The sequence below is a fragment of the Panthera tigris genome, chromosome B4, assembly GCF_018350195.1.
Source record: "Panthera tigris isolate Pti1 chromosome B4, P.tigris_Pti1_mat1.1, whole genome shotgun sequence".
NCBI classification, from domain to species: Eukaryota; Metazoa; Chordata; class Mammalia; order Carnivora; family Felidae; genus Panthera; species Panthera tigris.
In genome coordinates, this window is record NC_056666.1 from 113,201,176 (window position 1) to 113,206,985 (window position 5,810).

The following is a 5,810-nucleotide window of genomic DNA, read 5'->3' on the forward strand; positions in this document are numbered from 1 at the left end:
CCCAGAGGAGAAAGCAGGTAAAATATCCTGCCTCATAAGCAAACGAGGCACTGACTTTCATGCTTTAGGGATCACATTTGCACATTCTGGAAGCAAACATTGTGTACAAAACTGTCACCAGGTTGACCCTTTCCTCACAATGCTTCCGCCTGATGCAATTTCCGTCTCATTAGAGCCATCTATGCAAATAAGATGGAAAAACAGGCAGCCAGGTTACCATTAACAATGAGGCGATGCAGTGTGGATGTGTGTTGTGCTTGCACACACACACAGCTGTTAAAGGTGGGGCTGGGACCAGGCGATGTACGGTTTTGTCAGCCCGGCAATTCTCTGCACGTAGAAGGCACTCAGTAAATACTCGTTGAGCGAACCACTAAATTTGATTCTCACAACAAGTTATGAATTAGAGCTGGTGTTCTTCCATTTTACAGATGGGAAATCAGAGATTCACAGGAAAAAATGTCTAAACTTACATAACAAGGAATTAGAAAATCTGGAAATCACATCTGATCTTTTCACTTTTGAGTTCGTGCCTCTCTCTGTCATTAAGTAAAAGCACTCAGTAGACGGAATCTACTGTATTTACAAAGTGTCTATAACGGTGCAATGCTATGATTGTTTTCATTCCTTTGTTATTATTGCTAATATTGCATCTTAAGATCTTTTAGATGAACAAAATGTACATGAGCTTTGCCTTGCAGGAGTATATCATTTAGGAAATAGAATAAGACAAGTACATAAATAAGTATTTGTGGGGCAGGCACCTGGGTGGCTCAGTCGGTTAAGCCTCCGACTTTGGTTGAGGTCATGATCTCGCAGTTCATGGGTTCAAGCCCCGCATTGAGCTCACTGCTGTCAGCCCGTTTGAGATCCTCTGTTCCCCTCTCTCTCCACCCCTTCCTTGCTCTCTAAATAAATAAATAAATAAATAAATAAATAAATAAATAACTATTTGCTGCAACCTGGACAAGCTTGGCTTGAACCACTTTCCAAGATTCAACAGGGGCCCCAAGCTTTCCACCGGGTCCAGTGGGAGTGGGCACATCCAAGCTCTTGCTTTGCTGCCTGTGCTGGCTCACTTTGGGACCACGCTGCAACAGACAGACATGTGCACACGGCCACACACCGAAAAGATTTCCGGTTATGGTAGAATTTACTGAAGGTTTACAATAGCAAGGTTAACATCTAGTGGTGCATTCCACTTCAAATTCAACCGCTGGTTCAGGTTAGACAGTAAGTCTCTCCGTTCTTAAGATGCCTTTTAGCCAACCAAGCATCCAGGAAGTTTGGCCACTTCACCCCTGAGGAAACCCAGCCACAGTGCTTGTCTGGATGTCTTCTTACTACCTGCACACACACACACCCCTCTTGCTCCGCTGTCCTTCCATTTATCTTTCCTAAAGCACAAGACCTTCATCTGATTGTCCCCTTTATAGGAGTATAACCATCACCTTTGTTCTCTTGGCTCCTGCTGAACGCCAGCACCATCTTGGCCTGCAAGAACCTTATCAGCGTATCAGTGTTTTTTCCTCTTGAAGAGTTAGTCCAGTGCCAGCTGTTAAAATAATCCACTAAATACCTTGTTACAACTGTATTATTCCAAGGTTGATTGAGAAGCTTAAGAAGATAAAACAAAATTTGTAGATAGAAAGAAAAGGAAGACTTCCAGTTATAAATATTGAAATCTGAAGTGAGGAGGTTAGAAGGCAGAAGGGAATCCCAGGCAACGGGGACCCCATAAGCAGAAAAGGGGCACAGTTCTACCCGGGAAAGATGTTTGTTCCAGGACCCAGGATTACAAAGATAGAAATGGGGGAAAGGATGGGGAAAGCACTCTGAAGTCAGAGTGTGGAGGGGTTTGAAGAGAACTTCATTTCAGTCTATAGGAAGTGGGAAGCTATTTTTGAGCAGGAAATTACTTTACAGTCTCAGGGTAGGGATGAGAAATAGAGAAGATCATTTATCAGCACAGAAATAACTTTCCACAATAACAAAGAAATGTGCACGAAGGATGAAGGAAGACCAGAGTTCAGGTTCAAGAGTTCTCCAGACCATTTCCTTGGCTCCTTAGGAAGCTCCTTAACTGTGCTGACCACAAGGTAAGCAATCGCTCATGTCTGCCACTGTTGTCCGTCAACAGTTGTGATCATCCACTGATTACGATTTTACCGCTGGTAGTTTTCCTCCAACTTGGAATAGAACAAGGATCTCACCCTGCCTGTGATACTCCTCCTAACTATGAATAGACTTTGGCCAGGAGGTGCCAGTTGTGAAGGTGTCTGAAGGCATAATACATAGGAGAGGGTGTAATCTGACTATTGATACACAAACAATTTGTACATAGACTTTAGAGTGGGATGGATTTGAGATTAAACCTAGTTCTGTATTTACCAGCCATGTGACCACAAGCAGGTCAATTAACTTCTTTGTGAGGACCAGATACAATTGTAGCCTAGATTACATGAGTGAACCTCTGTCAAACAGATTCAAAGAGGCAACGTATGCAAATATGAAATGCTCACTAAATAAAAGCTATCATCATCATTATCGTCACCTTACTCTTCCTACACCAAGATGCTAGGGAATTGAGCAGAAATGCCATGTGTAGGTCTCTCCTACTGTACTTTCCTGGGCATCAGGATCCCTACATAAATCACGTTAGGGTGCTGCCTCATCCTGGCAGCACCCCAGGATAAAAGATGGCTGATAAAAGATGGCTGACCCCAGGTCTGTTCAACTTTCCTGTCAGCACACCCTTCTGCCCCCACCTCGTGCCCACCTCCTTCCCCAGCACATCCTGTTCATACTCAACTCCAGGTTTTATTGGAAAGCCCTTCTACTTCTCTGTGCTTAGCCAAATCCCAATGCTACTGCAACATGAACTGGGCCAGGCGCTGGGAGAAACACCAAGATAAACGAGGCCTAGCCATGCCCTCAAGGAGCGTGCAAATCAGCAGCAACTGTGTCTTATTCATCATTCTGCCTCTGAATCTTGGCACAAAGAACTCTACGTTGCTGTTGCCACTATTGTTGTTATTGCTTTTGTTAATATTTAAGTGCTTGCTATCCTGAAGTAGTAAATTAGTCTTTAGTTCCGATGTGGAACTCTTTTCTTGCACTGGAACTCTGGAGAATAATGAAAAGGGTAAGGCAGATAGGCAAAGAATAAACTAAGCATGCTTTTAAATAGGCTTTTACTGGTGTATATTTGATTAGGAAGTACCGTGGCTAATGAACCAAATGTTAGAATCAGAACAATCTATAGTAAGCTTCTTGGAGCCAACTCTCAGAGATAATGACAGAAGCAGGGGAGCAAGAAAGGATCAGAGAAATCTATAAAATAAATAATAATAAATACTACTGATAAAAATCTAATACCTAGGGGCACCTGGGTGGCTCAGTCGGTTAAGCGGCCGACTTCAGCTCGGGTCATGATCTCGCGGTCCGTTGAGTTCAAGCCCCGCGTCGGGCACTGTGCTGACAGCTCAGAGCCTGGAGCCTGTTTCAGATTCTGTGTCTCCCTCTCTCTCTGCCCCTCCCCCGTTCATGCTCTGTCTCTCTCTGTCTCAAAAATAAATAAACGTTAAGAAAAAAAATTTTTAAATAAAAAAAAAAAATCTAATACCTAGATCCATAAAACAGAGATACTCTATGACCACATAGTCATTTTGCTTCTCCCAAATCAAAAGCCATTGTTTCTCACTATTTCTTTGGCGCAACAGGTGCTGTGAACTCACACAAGACTACGCCCTGAGATGGTTCTTCAGTTCTGATAAGAACGACCCCTCCTTTGTTGCTGAGACCTCCACAGGATAGAAAATTCTTAAAACATGGCCAAAGACAAAGCTGCCAGAATAAGTGTTGCCGTTAAGTTCTTTGGTGTCACAGATAGTGGTTATAAGGCCTGTGGATGTCTTGGCTTACCTGAAAAAGGTAAAAATGAAGATTCCTGAGATGCTAATTGATGAAGGAAAAGTCATAAAATATACATGGTGGTATCATCATCCTCAACATTTACTATGAGTGGCTTTATAACAAAGGCTTGGCCAGTGATGGGCTTTGGAGAGAGCACTGAACACGGAACCAGAAGTCAGGATTCCCAGGTTTCGATGCCAGCAGCACACTGGAAGCTGAGTCATCTTAGGAAAATCATTTAATATCACTGGGCTTTCTTTCCATGATTGAAAAATGAAGGTGTTTCGACTGGTGACTCTGTACCTTCCTCCGAGGAAGTTCTCTTGAGAAGGCTGTGCCAGGAGGAGAAGCCATTGTCACCATCCATATTTTCTGTGACTTTCTTTTTGTTTTCAGCCAAATGGAAATTTTTGAGACTGATTTTGCTGCCGGCAGAAACCACGGGAAAGGAAGGAAGCACGTAGGAGTTTTGACCAAAGGTATCTAGAAGCTAAGAAATAAAAACATGAGAAAAAAATAGATATAATGAGCCAGGATAACTCAGTCATGGACCTTCTAATGAGACAACTGTGTCTGCAAAACAGTGAAGTAAAACCACATTCAGAACCAAGGAAAACATGTTGGAACAATGAGTGAAGGATGCTTCCATTTCCCTAATCTCTGGACAATGCTAATATCAGGAGAGAATAATTAGAGCCAAAACTTAGCAAAGTTAGCCTTAGTTTATGGATCCACTGAATTAGAATTGCTTAAACAGGGGTACCTGGGTGGCTCAGTCGGTTAAACGTCCGACTTGTCATGATCTCACGGTTTGTGGGTTAGAGCCCCACATCAGGCTCTGTGCTGACAGCTTGCTCAGAGTCTGGAGCCTGCTCCAGATTCTGTCTCCCTTTCTCTCTGCCCCTCCCCCCACTCACACTCTGTCTCTGTCTCTCTCAAAAATAAAGAAACATTTAAAAAAATTAGAATTGCTTGTATATCCTTCAACAACAACAAAAAAAAACCAGGGTTCTGCTACAGGGTTCTGCTGATGAGAAAATGTCACCAACATCAAAGTGGTGCTTAAGTATGGGGCCTTAAACATTTTGAAATCCAGTCATTTGGGAGTAGAACAAGAATTCACTTGAAATAATCCCAGAAATAAATATGAAGGATCTGTCCTGATAAATGTCAAGACTCTATTCCTGTGGTCTTCCCAGGACAGTTTTAAGTGAGAAATATATATGGCAGTGAACGGCCATTGGAGTACATCTGCTTCATAGTGTGAATAGGTTCATTCCGTATGACAAAGGTGCCATTATTATGCCTTGTGACTTATAACTTCCAACGTCCTTCTCCTGACAAATGTTACTAGTCCAACGACTGAGAGAAGCAGAAGTCAGATAGACCTGGTTTGAGTTACAGCTCTGCCGTTCATTAGCTGAGAGCTGAGTGACAATTTGGACAATGTACTTTACTTCTCGGAACTTCAACTTCTACATCTATAAAACAAGGATATGATAATGAATTCCTCCTGGGGATTTTGAGAATGGGTTTAGAAAACTACCTAAAATATAATACAGGGACAATAAATTGCTTTTATCTTGTTGTTGTTGTTGTTGTTGTTGTTGTTGTTGTTGTTATAACCTGCAAGGGCATGGTCCTGGAAGACTTTTTTTTTTAAATACCAAAAAGCTATGTGTATATCCATTTGTTTGTGAGTTCCCAGTGACTTAGAAGGGTTGAAATATATGGGCCTTATATGAATTCAGGGTGGAGGTGGTTGGGGGAAGCTGCTATGAATTACTGGGTCCAAGATATTTCTTTCATCTAGTAGTGGTAGTAGCAGCAGAAGTAGCTAATAGAACTAGTAACGAGGCATCATTTCAGCTGCAATACTAGAAAAAACGAAAAGA